General features: G+C 36.8%; 1 long non-coding RNA gene across 1 annotated transcript in view; it reads right to left on the reverse strand.

The window, feature by feature from the left end:
* Positions 1 to 3,683: 3,683 nt before the first annotated feature.
* Positions 3,684 to 14,227, reverse strand: part of LOC140627561 (uncharacterized) — a 52,734-nt gene continuing 42,190 nt past the window's right edge. Inside the window, exon 3 of the long non-coding RNA XR_012026239.1 lies at positions 3,684 to 3,804. This is a non-coding gene — a long non-coding RNA (uncharacterized lncRNA). The remainder of the gene's footprint in view (positions 3,805 to 14,227) is intronic.

Genomic DNA, 14,227 nt, shown 5'->3' on the forward strand with positions numbered 1-14,227 from the left:
TAGATGGCTGTCGTCTTATTGGATTAGGGCCCCTCCTAGTGACCTTATTTTAACTTAATTACCTCTATAAAAACCCTATCTCCAAATATGGTCACATTTTGAGATATTAGGGGTTAGGACTTCAGCATATGAAATTGAGGAAGAGAGGAAAGGCAAGTTACACCCATCCACAAGCTTTGTGAGGGCTGGGACTAATGGTTTGCCCTTGCAACCTGCTCTTGAGAATTCCTTTTGGCTAATGAGAACTGTCTCATTGACCAAGAAATGCCTGTGAGGTTAACCTTCCACCTCTCGGGATGGCTAATGACTGACTTTGGGAGTGGGGGGCTACAAAAGCCCCGTGGCCCTCTTGTAACAAGGTGGGATAACTCTCTGGTGTTGGTTTATGCTCCCCAGTCTTCCATGCACATGACCCCTCAAGGATTAAATCAAAGCTAAACTTTACCTAAGATGACATACTTCCTCAACTCTTTCCTGTTCCCTGCTTTGTTTCCATCCCTACCATACTGGTTCTGCTTAAAGAATATGTTCCCCAAAAATCACATCCACTTGATTCTTTACACCAAGTGCTGTTTCCAAGAAACCCAATCTCAGATATTCCCTAATCTCTCATTGCTCTAATTTCCTGATCTGGCACATAGCAAATGGTCAATAAATGTTGCCTATCATTTCAATTATTGATATGGTATCTACTTTGTTGTTTAATTCCAGCACATCTTTAGATATTGTTGTATATTGCAATGTATCACAGTGAAGAGTAATATTGGTTCTTTATCATAATCTGGAAGCCCAGAGATTCGTTGAGTCAGTTATAGAGGCCTTGGACTTTGAGAGATCCTAAAGTTCCTAGCTAAAAAGGTTCACCCTACAGAAAGATATTTACCTGTGTATTGAAAATTGGACATTGGGGCTTCAGAGAGCTAAGCAAAGTCTACAGGAACAATTCTTAGCCAAAGAAAAGAATAGGTTCTTTTAAAATATGCAACCATTTGGGGTGCCTGGGTGCCTCAGTCAGTTAAGTGTCCAACTCTTGATTTCAGCTCAGGTCATGATCGCAGGGTCATGAGATCAAGCCCTGGGTTCGGCTCCATGCTGAGTGTGGTGCCTGCTTAAGATTCTCTCTCTCTCTCTCTTCCCTTCCCTTCCTCACATACTCTCTCTCTCTCAAATAAATACAATCTTTGAAAAAATATTCAACCATCTGGAAATCTTCAAATGAGTAGAAAAGAATATTACAGTGAGTTGGAAATGCTGTGGGATCTGGTACAGGTGAGAGTCAACAAAACATGGGTTAATAACCCCTTTCAAGTATTATCAAATGTAACCTTAAGGAAACACAAGGATTATAAACAAATCAGTTCATCAATACATTGAACAACTTATTCGCAACTGAGTAGGATTTTTCTCAAGGATACGGGATAATGTAGTATTGAGACATCTATAATGTGATACTGAGAAGCTTTTGCCCAAGACACAAATGGAGAAAATGAAAAAAGGTCTATAGAATATTTTTACTATTAAAAATGCAATTATTGACTCACCTGAAAAAATTACATTCTTGCAAGTTTATCTTATAGAATAAAAGAATGTCAAATGAAAACTGGCATGGCATTTTAGTTTGTGTCTAGGTAAAACTGACAAGGAGAAATGACAGAAAGGTAGTTTAAGTTGGTGTACTGATTTAAATTTTGAAGTTAGGTATGATGGCAATAACACAGCACTTAACATTGATAGTTCCAACAAGGAACTATTAACCTAACAGATTTATGAAGACATTCTATAACATTCCATACCCATCCAACACCTACTACAATGCCTGGCACATTGTGTATACTCCATAAATATTTACTGAATTAGTGCTCAGTTGTCTCATAAGGAAAAGGAAAAAAGCTTGTAGAAGGATATTAGTTATATAAGGCTATTTCCACAAGTCTCAAGCTAACAGCCAACATCATATTAATTTTCAAAATATTCCAGCTCTCATTATTTAGGACAGTAAATAATACCTCTCCTCCCTTCTCCTCCTTAATTCTGAACTGAGAGAGAGAGGATAGAGACAGAGATCAGTAATCAGTTTGATTACTGATTAAAGCTCTATTAAAGGATGTGGCTTAGGTGTGCAGCTAACTGGGCTTATCCTCACTTTCTGAAGTGGACACATTCTTCTCAAACCTCGGGTTTCCTGGGAGAGGCTAATGGATGTACAGTAGAGCCTTAAAGCAATGGCCAAGGGGGAAGACCAAAATTCACCCTCCCTGGAGATGGGTACATCCTAAGGAAGAGACTGGAAGAGTATGGGAGTGAGCCTGGTATGCCCAGTTTGTTCTCTTAAATTAGTCTATTCTCCTTACCTGAGGATCAGCAAGTGAAAGAGAACAAAGAGTGAGGGGGTGGAAAGAGGCTGAGAGTGTCACCTTAATAGAAGCATGGGGGATAGACATAGTGATCCCTCTAATGTCATCATTATTATTTATCCATCAGCAAGGGTAGTTGGCTCTATCTGATGACTTATTTCTGTCTCCACAGTTATCACTCTAATACGAGCCACTAATCCCCTGCCTGGGATTTTAAAATTGTTTCCGAACTGACATAACTGCCGTACAGTTATGTAAGTTGTGCATTGACTTACTCCATAGGTTCTGTGGTACCCCCTGGTGCTGCACAGTGCACGACCAGGACAACTGTATGTGATAAATTCCACCTTACTAGTGCCTGTTATGTGTTACTATAGGCTAATATTAGGGGCAGGGAATACAGTGATGAGCAAACAAATACCTGCTATCATGGAGCTTACATTCCAGTGGAAGAGGAGACAAACATACATATAAAACAACACATTGATTTCAGATAGTGACAATTACTGTGTTAATTTTAGATAGTGGCAAGAACCACAAAAATAGCAAATACCACCCACTGGAATAAGGCTTAGTCCCCTAAAGAATAGTTGAAGACTTTATGTAAGCTGTCCTTGGAAATGGGACTGGGTCTTGGGGTTAATTCATGTTGTACAATAAGCTAAAAATGTTGCGCAAAAACAATCTGGAAGCACAAGGAAGATTAATTTCCCAGAGGCTAGTGCTCCATTGAGGGTACTGATCCTCCCTTAAGAGACAGAGGTGAATTTTTATAGTCTGAGTCCTGGGAGTTAATAAATGGATTTTAATTGTTTTAGTTCCAGGAAGTGCTAAAATACAGATGCTTGTATATTAACCTGTAGAATATTTGGACAAGGGTCTCCCAAACTGAAATGCTTACAGAGGCTGAGTAGGTAACCTAAATGCATGGAGCAGGCAGGCGGAAGGAGCAAGAAAGATATAACACATGCCCCCATTTAAAGGGCAGTTGGCAATGGCTTAGTTTACCCTAATTAATACCACATGGAAACATTCTTCCAGCATTGCCAAATATTCTCATTTTTGAAGAGAGGCAACAAATTTGGATTTTTATGTGAAATTTCTGGATTGTTAGATGTTATTCCCTAAAATGTTAGCTATGGATGTCAAACAACACACTTTCAAGCTGAGGGCAAGCCGTATTGACCTTTCAATCAGACTAAGAACACCAAAAGCACTTTTTCATTATTGAAAACAAAACATTGTTTCCTTGAGATACAGATGCATATAATCTCACATGTCTATTCTCAGAAGGTTGTTTGAAGAATGGTCTTTATTTTTATGCATTTTGTTCTCAACAGCATTCCATGTCCTAAGTCTATAAACCTCTGTGAAATAAAGCTTCGCCATATATTTTTCTACTTAATCTCCAGGCACTAAAAATGAAGTAGATGATCTTCAGAATCTGATTCTGAGAGGAAGAAAAAAAAATAAAGAGGGATTTGATTAGTTTCATGGGCTTACACTAAGTCTATTAGAGTTAGCTCTTTTGCCCTTCAAAATGACTAATTTAGATACTTTGAGCTACTGGCTGCAGAGTAGACAATTCAGATCCCAGTACTGGGTTCTTAAAATCTCCATTAGATATTGAAGAGACTCCATAACTGGAAGCTCTTTTGCCCTTCAAAATGACTAATTTAGATACTTTGAGCTACTGGCTGCAGAGTAGACAATTCAGATCCCAGTACTGGGTTCTTAAAATCTCCATTAGATGTTGAAGAGACTCCATAACGGGAATCCTACAGAGAATTTGTGGCATGAAAATTTAATGCAATTCAATATTGCTACCCCAAAACCTCTTTCCATACATGCACACACACATACATATTGAGTTGTTAAGATATATTTAAAAACACACAAAGCAGCCCAGATAAATACCTGACTATGAGATATAATTGTTTTCCTGAGTATCAAATATATGGTTTTCAAATATTGTTATCTATCTGAACCATCATTATAACACATTTTGATAGACTGAGAATGGAAAAATACAAGATATTATTCTGAGACTTTGAAATCCCTGAAAATTCAAAGTCAGAATCTGTCATTAATATATTCTGTTTCCCTCAGTACTAAAGGACATATGTTCCATCTGAATCATGCAGTTTCATGATGTTCCTAGGACTTGAAAAAAATGACATTAGCTTTCTGTATATCGTTTCTTTATAGAGAAACACAGAAGTTCTTCAATTATGATTACTGGTGATATTTATTGGTGTCATCTATGTTACTTTATTTAGATAAGTTGATAAGCTTTCTTGACTCTTACAGTGGAGGGAAAAAAGAAATCAATGTTTCTGTTAGGTCAGGTCCTTATTGAATTGTTTTGTCTAAAGGCTGTTGCTGAGCTTACAAAGCAGAGTCTACACAATGTGATGCAAAAACATATTTATAAACATCAAAACAGAACAAAGAATGAGCTTCTGTGAGTAAATACATGTAATATTTCAGGATAATTTTCAAAATTTCAAAGAATCATCCTTATATCACCATGTCACTTTACCTGCAACTTCTAAAGGAACTTGGGGTTCATTAAGAAGTCAGTACAAAAGATGGGGAGCCTGGGTGGCTCAGTTGGTTAAGCATCTACCTTCAGCTCAGGTCATGATCCCAGGGTCCTGGAATACAGCCCCAGGTCAGGTTCCCTGCTTAGCAAGGAGTCTGCTTCTCCCTCCCTTTCCCCCTCCCCCTGCTCGTGCTCTCTCTCTCTAATAAACAAAATCTTAAAAAAAAAATGTCAGTATAAAAAGAGATGTTCTAAATAGTTCAAATTATGCTTGTGTCAGACAGTAAATAACATGTCTTTTCCAGTATTGTTCTCCAGCAGGATATGATTATATAATTTATAACTATATTTGTTTAAAATATGTAATTCTTATGAAACTTACACAATGTATAATTATAGACATCTTTTATTTTAGGATTAACAACATCCAAAGGTACCTTACTATTGATGGATCCACAAAGCCTGGAAAGGTATGAGGTTTGTAAATTGTCATAAGAACAACAACATAAAAAATTCTTTACACACATTATCTCAAATTATCATAATTATCTCACAAAGTGGGCCATATTATGTGATTTTACAGATGAAAAAAATGAGGCTTACAGAGCTATTTTGAGTGGAGCATAGAACTATTTAACTTCCCTTCACTAAGGATGATTCATCCAGGCATATGGACTCTCAAAAAGTCAAAATATAGACATCAGGGTTCTCACAATCTCCCCTAAATTTATGTGTATGATTTTGTTTGTCTATAAATGTACATTAAAAAAGAAAATCCATAGCTTTTATGATTCTCTTCAAAAGATTGGTGACCCAAAAAAGATCCCCCATGCAAACTTTAAAATTTTAGATATAAATTCCATAAGGGCAAGAGCCATGGCATTTCTTTGACTTTTTCTATTCTATGTTGGCACGCAACCCATCTGATGACATATTCATAACTTAACAGTCACGAAGGTATTTGTAATTCGATTTTCCAAACTAGGAAGGATTTTTTTTATGACCAGAAATAAGGGGAGAAGGGCACAAGCCAAATCTTTATGATATAGTTTCATTTCGTGGATACAGAGTTCATCCCACTTAGTTGGTAAGATGGCTGAAATAGCCTGACTAAAGAGAATGCTTCAATTGTCTTGTCAGAAATTGAGCTAATTAGTAGTAACAGGGTATCACCTCTTAGGATATTGCAATCAGATGTCAAATTCAACACAACCCAAATGGAAGGTATCATTGGAACTCACCTCTAAAAAAAAAAAAAAAAAAAAGGAACTCACTTCTAAGCCAACTCTCCTTCAAGACTTCCCTATTTATGAGAATAGAATCAACACTCTCCCAGTTCTTCTGTGCTCTAAAGGACACTCCAGAGAGAAAATGAAGCACATACAAAGGCATTGAGGGGTAAAATAATCACATCTTCTTTATCGGTTCATCCATAGAGAGACACATAGGTTGTTTTCATGTCTTGGTTATTGTGAACAATGCTTCAGTGAACACGGGAGTGCGTATATCTATTCTGTAAGTTGGCAAATTGAACACCAATAAAAAATAAATTTATTATAAAAAAATCACTGATCACCTATTAAAAAAGAAAAAAAAAGATCCTGGTTTCATTTTCTTTCAATATATACCCAGAAGTGGGACTGCTGGATCATATAGTTGTCCTATTGTAATTTTTTGAGGAACCCCCATACTGTTTTCCATAATGGATGCACCAATAACATTCTTAACAACTCTGAACAAGGGTTCCTTTTTCTCCACACCCTCATCAATGCTTGTTGTTTGTCTTTTATATATATACGTATATATAAAATATATAATATTTATATAAATATAAATATATATACCTATATATAGTAGTTTTGATCTGTATTTTCCTTATTAGTAGTGTCAAATACCTTTTCATGTGTCTGTTGGCCATTTGTGTGTCTTCTTTGGAAAAATGCCTATTTATGTCCTCTGCCCATTTTTAATTAATTATTAGTAGTATTTGCTATTGAATTATAAGAATTCTTTACAAATTTGGTATTAGGGTCTTACCAGATACATGTTTTGCAAATATTTGCTTCCATTCTGTAAGTTGCCTTTTCATTTTCTCGATCATTTCTTTTGTAGTGCGGAAGCTTTTTAGTTTGATATATACCACTCATTTATTTTGTTTTTGTTTGTGCTTTTGGTGTCATAGCCAAAAAATTTATTGAGAGTTTTTATCATGAAAAGATTATTGAAAAGACTGCCCTTTCCCCCATTGAGTATTCTTGGCCCCCCTGTCAAGTAGTCATTGACCCTACATGTGGGAACTTATTTCTGTGCTCTTTGTTCTATTCCATTGGTTTTTTAAAAAATATTTTATTTAAATTCAATTTGCTGACATAGAGTATAACACTCAGTGCTCATCCCATCAAGTGCCCTCCTCATTGCCTGTCACCCAGTTACCCCATCCCCCCCATCACTTCCCCCTCTGCAACACTTTGTTTGTTTCCCAGAGTTAGAGGGCTTTCATGGTTTATCCTCTTCTCTAATTGTTCCATTGGTTTATGTGTCTTTTTAACTCAATGATTCTGGTGATGGTCAATGAGGCCAAAGTAAAAAAGATTTTCCTATCCAATTTTGTCTTGTATAATCACATGTCTTTGTAATACCATTCTTTTTGTTCCCAGCAATGCTTCGGGCAGTAGCATTTGGAACAAGCATGCAGATTCCCTCTAGACAGCCTACTACCTAAAAGTAGTGTTTGGGCCCTTCAGATGCATGCTTGCCAACTTTTCTGTTTGGCTCATCTTTAAAAATTGTTTTTATTTGAGTAGAGGTGATACACAATGTTACATGCATTTCAGGTGTACGACATAATGGTTCAACTTCTCTATAGGTTATGCTACATTCACCACAAGTGTAGCTACCATCTGTCACCATACAACGCTATTCCAATGTCATTGACTGTATTCCCTCTGTGGTGCTGTTTGGCTCATCTGAAGAACACAAGCGGCAAGCAGAAAAGGTGTTTTTTCCTCCTGTATCTCCAGTTGTCAATCTATTCTCATAGCAGTCCTTGTCACAAATGCAATTAGGGGACCAGATGCCTGTTTCATGGGTGTGGGGCAACAAACAAATATTTGATGTTATGAAAACATGTTTAGGGTAAAACTCCCAAAATATCTTTATATGTAATGCTCCCTATGGTGTTTTATGCATGTATTTTTGATTCGCTATCACATGCTTTACCCTTCTCCTTTGGCATTCTCACTCCAACCCCAAGCTTCGCCAACATTTTATTTACTTCTCAAGTCACATAGTTTCCTAATTGGCAAAATGAAAGGCGGCCTTTCAATGCTTATCCCTGTGCCTATGGCATCTGAAACTATTAGAGATTTCACCTTTTTTGAATTGTCTCTTCCATGGTTTTATGTTATTTTTTCTTCATCTGTCATTTATATCCTATCATCAGAAAAGATTTGTGTCAATTTGAAATCCAGAGCTGCAGGTGAAAGAGGATTAGATAAAGCTAAAAAAAAATCTGAAATCATTAGAAATGAGAGGGATGTATCAGCTATTTGGGATAATAACAAAATAATAACAAAATATTCTATTTTGGCACCAAATTAATTTTGGACTTCCTGGTAATTGAGCAGAAAGGGTAAACTAGCTGAGAATATTCCTAACCCACAATCCTTGACAGCAGCTTTCTCCTCTGCTAGTTCCTCTGAGTTGCAGATATTGCCCAAGGTTTGGTCTTTATCCAAAGACTCTTCTCTCCCTTTGCTTAGTTCCATCACTCTCGTGCTTCCAAATGCCACTACCAAGGGTAACTTTTAAAACTCCAAGTGCTACTGCCTCATGACTTCTGCTACTTGTAATTATTGCATCATACAAATCTGACTGCAACTCAACTCTTGGTCTTCTCAAAAACAAAAACAAAAACCCCAAACAGCTCAAGCTGTCTAAATTTCCAAGTTATTTGAAATGACTCCACATCTTCCCAGCACCAAAAAGCAGGAGTTTTGTATCATTCTTTTTCTTTGCCACCCCCACCGAATCAGTCAACAAACTTTGTTGATTCTTTCATTGCAACCTCCCTCTTCTTCTCTTCCAATGGCCTCAGATTCCTTTGATATGCTCCACACTGGTAAGCCTGATTCTTACCTTGCCTTTTTCCAGTTTTACAAATTAGGCTCAAATAATTTTTTTCTAACTTTTACTTTCCTCCTATTCCTTCTTTCTATAAAGCCTTCAGGGGCACCCAATAATAGGCACACAGCTCACACTCCTTACCCTGACATGAAAGATCCTTCCCAATCTCAGCCTTACATCCCATCTAGTTATATTATTATACTTCCTATTTGTGTGTATGCTTATTCTCAAAAATCTCCATACTTGAAGATTCATTCTCGTCTTCTAGCCACATAGTTCTTTAATTTTTTTAGAGAGGGAGGGTGGGGAGGGGCAGAGGAAGAGAGAGAATCCTAAGCAGAACCCGCACTCAGCACAGAGCCTCACATGGGGGCTTGAGCTCACAACCCTGAGATCATGACCTGAGCAGAAATCAAGAGCCGGATGCTTAACTGACTACACTACCTAGGTACCCTGCCAACATAATTCTTATAAGAGCCAATCCTAGGTTCCCTGTGTGTTAGAAATATTTACCTTGTTTCTGACACTGCAGCTTCAATATTAAACTGTTACTTACTTAAATTTCTATAAATCCTTAGATCTCTTATCTCTCTCTGACCAGATCATAAGCTCCCTAAGCGGTGCCTCCTATATCTATGAATTCTCAACAGCACCTAGTATAGTAGATGTTTTGTAAATATTTGTTGATTTGATTTAGAGCAATTTATACAATTACTTCCCTAGTCCATGATATCTATATGAAACTGCACACATTAAGGGAACAAAAGAAGTGAGAAAAGCTATTACATTGCTAAATAAAAAGTCACATTGCTCCCTAACCTTTGTATCAAAATAGACCTTCCTCGTTTGCTGTTTTAATATCCACAGCAGCATATGCTCCAACCAGCAGCTAGAATCTATCAAGAAGACAGGAAGTACCACAAATTGCCAGTCTGTAAGTAGAAAATGCCATCACTGCCATTGCAATAACACCAGGAAAGGTCAAGTTACAGAGTTAAGATGGGCCTCCCTTTCCAAGTTGAGCCTCTATGTGAATAATCATGGGTCAGAAGAACAGTGAGGGCCATGAAGACTCCCATAATCTGAGTAATTATTTGCTTATGGTGAGATGTCTCCTGGAGGAAATAATACTGGTAACAACTACTGTTTATTGCATTCATACTGTGTGCCAGGCACTGTACTAAATGCTTACATGAATTATGTAATTTAATCCTCACTACCATGTTATAAGATAGAGGCCGTTGTTTTCCTGTTTTACAAATGAGGAAATTGAGACAAAAATAACATGCACAAAGTCACAGAGCTAAGAATTGAGTAGACTGTGATCCGAATGGAGGTAGACTGGTACCCAAGTTTACATGATTTTCTAACCTGACCTAGTCCTTCTCTTGCTACTTCCTTGCTTTATGTCAATAGCATGACTCAATCATCTAAGTAGAGATTTATCTTAAGTACTTGCATAACACAACCATACTTCAGGAAAGGGGACAGACAAAGTATTTTATTCCAAATTACTGTCAACCTTTAGAACAAGGTTTTGGGAATTTCGATGACTTCAACTCTGTGTCAAGTTCCAAAAAAGGAAGGCTTTTATGTGTTGATGCAAACTATAAAATCCACTAGTTGTAACAATCCTCTAATGGATTTAGAAAAATCTCAGGAACATGGGCTGAATCCATTCTGCATGTCTCAGTATGAATGGCAGATAGTGTCTATGTTATTCCAGTGGCTTTTCAATGAGTGCCTCTTTTTGTTCCTCTGGTTACCACTCCAACCTATTTCCTCATGCTAAAGATGACTCACGTGCCAATCATGAAATATTAGATTCCATCCCTTAGCTAATGGAGGTATTTTTAAACACTTGCAAACTAGCAATTCAGTCTCATAGAAAACATAAGGTCTATACACCAATGCACTCCCATGTCCTTTGGATTTAGACAGAGTTTCTTATGTCATGTCAGACAACATATGTCATGCCAGAAAATGATTTCATATATATAGATATATATATGAAGACATCCATTCAATGCTGTGGAAACTGGGTAAAATATAATTAATAGAATGAATGCATGATATAAAAATAACCCTGGGGATTGATATCAGATAATATTATGTCATAGTTTGATTCATAAGGTCCTTGGGTACTGGGGCCATGTCTGATTCATCTTTGTATTTTACATAGGACTTGATACTAAATGGTTGTTTGTTGAGTTAATGTGGTTGCTCCTAGGAATTTTTCTATATCCTTTATGTGGATGTATGACTTGTAATCAGGCAAGAGGCATATCCCAGATGAATGTGGACAGTTCAAAATTTTCACCCTATAAAACAGCTTCCTCCATTTATGTTTCTCCAGTCTCTATCACCATTTGATTAAATACATCCTCAAAAGGTTGACCATTGAATTGTTGGGCAATATTAATTTTTAAAACATTCTTCCTGGTACTGTAATAAATTTTGGCTCCTCATGGGCCTACTTGTAAAATTAATTTTAAAAAATAATGAAGTTATTGTCACTCTGTCTCCTGAGAGTCATAGGTATCCTCTTGCTATGAAAATTTTACTTTAACGGAACCCCTTCCATGTTGACTCAATTCACAGGATTGTGCTCCTCCTTCAGTGTCCCCATCTGGCACCTTGTTTCTCTACTAAAGCCAAGACCTATCATAAAATTCATCCCATCTTTTTGGACCCAAATACCAATAATAAATAATAATAATAATAATAATAATAAATATTTTGAGTACTTTCATGTGTCAGGTTCCATGCTTTACAAAGATATCTTAATATATCTCTTCAAAATCATTCTTTCTGGATATCTCACCCTTAATTCACCACTTTTCCCCCTACAATGTCAACTACCTTTATTTCCACCTGGTGTATTTTTCATCTCTGACATATTTTTTCTTTATATTTCGTGTATTTACGTAATTTTTAGAACATATAGAATACACTTAAAACTTTTTTTTAAATTGAGGTATAATGGATATTACATTGTATTGGTTTCAAGTATACAATGTAATGATTCAGTATTTGTATATAGTGTGAGATGATCACCATAAGAAGTCCAGTTAACATCCATCATCATACAGTTACAATTTTTTTCTCTTGGTGAGAAGTTTCAAGATCCACTCTCCTAGCTATTTTCAAATGTGGAAGACAATATTATTAACTATAGCCACCATCCTGTACACTACACCCCCATGACTTATTTTATAACTGGAAATTTATACCTTTTTCATCTCTATTAATTTCTACCTTTCATCTCTGACATTTTAATTTTTCTTTACACTTCATGTATCTACTTAACTTGAACATATAGAACATATAGAATAGTTATAACTCTTTCGGTATCCTTGTCTGCTATTTCTTACATCAGTGTCAGTTATGTGTTGGTTTTGAGTGATTGTCCTTATTATAAATCATGTTTCCTGCCTCTTTTCACGTGTAGTAATCTGTAATTGGATGTCAGACATTGTGAACTTTACCTTTTTTTTTAAAGATTTTATTTATTTATTCATGACAGACACACACACACAGAGAGGCAGAGACACAGGCAGAGGGAGAAGCAGGCTCCATGCAGGGAGCCCAACGTGGGACTCCATCCCAGCGCTCTGGGATCATGCCCTGTGCTGAAGGCGGCGCTAAACCACCAGGCCACCGGGGCTGCCCTGAACTTTACTTTCTAGCACGCTGAATAGTTTTGTGCTCCTGAAATATTTGTTTCTTGAAAACAGTTTGATCCATCAGGATCTTCCTTTTATATTTTATAAGCAGGACCTGAGCAGCATTTAGTCTATGGCTAATTTTTCCTCACTCCAGACAGAGGCAAGTCCTTACTGAGCACTTACCGAATGCTCTGTGAATTAGGACTCTTCCAGACTAGCTGGTGGGAACTGAGCTATTCCTGATCCTGAGCAGTAAGCACTACTACTGCTAATTCTTTCAAGATGCCCTTGGGTAGTTCATTACATGCATGTGCTCATCAGTATTCTGCTGAATGCTCGGCGGCTGCCTGACTTTCTCCTTCTGTGTCGCTCTGGCCTCTCCAGTACTCTGTCCTCTGGACTGTAGCTGTCTTGCTCTACCTGCACTCTCAGTTTCAGCTCCACTCAGAGATTTCTCTAGGTTCTATGCTCCTCTTCCCCACACTGTGGCCTGGAAGTTTTCTCAAGGCAGGAAGCTGGGGCAATCATAGGACTCACTCCATTTGTTTCCTGTCTCTCAGATACCACTGTCTGTCATTAATTATCATTGTGAAAACCATTGTTTCATACAATATTTTTTGGCTTTTATTTGCTGTTTCAAATGGCAAGGTAAATCCAATCTCTGTTATTCCATCTTGGCCAGAGAAGTACCATCCTATTTTTTTTTAACAGATATTGTGTTATGTAGATTTTTATTTCTTATCAGGTTTTGGTAAGTTGCATTTCCAGAGGAAAGTTGTCCATTTAAGTTATTTAATTTAGTGGCATGAAATTGCTTATATTTCCTTATTTTCATTTAACATTTGTGTGAACTGTCATAATTTTTCCACTTTCATTCCTAATATTGGTTTCTTTTTTTCCTTCTATTCTGGATCAATCTTGTTAGGTGTTTGTCCATTTCTAATCAGTCTTTTCAGAATTTTTTAATCGGGCTTTTCAAAGACGAAAGTTGTACTTTTGGACTTCCTCGGTTTTTTGTCTATTTTCTATTTTATTGACTTTTCATTCTTTGTAATTTCCTTCCTTCTACTTACTTTAGGATGAATTTTTTTCTTCTTTTCCTAATGTTTCATCGTGGAAACTTAGATCACTAAAGTTGAAATTTTTCTTCCTCTTTAATATGTGCATTTATAGCTACCTTTTTTCCTTTAATCATTGCTTTAACTCATTGCTAAATTCTGATGTGTTATGATTTTATTATTGTTCAAGTCCAAGTAATTTATAGCTTGCTTTGTGATTTCTTCTTTGATCTGTGGGTTATTCAGAAGTATGTTGTTAAATTTCCAAATGTTTAGGCATTTAAAAAAATTTTAATTCCAGTGAGGTTAACATACAGTGGAACCACATTCCAATGTGGCTATCCTAGTTTCAGGTGTACAATATGGTGATTCTTCACTTCCATACATCACCCAAGCTCATCAGGACAAGTGTACTTCTTAATCCCCATCACCTATTTAACCCATCCTTCCATCCACCTCCCCTCTGGTAAACATCAG

Source organism: Canis lupus, chromosome X (assembly GCF_048164855.1).
Source record: "Canis lupus baileyi chromosome X, mCanLup2.hap1, whole genome shotgun sequence".
Lineage (NCBI taxonomy): Eukaryota > Metazoa > Chordata > Mammalia > Carnivora > Canidae > Canis > Canis lupus.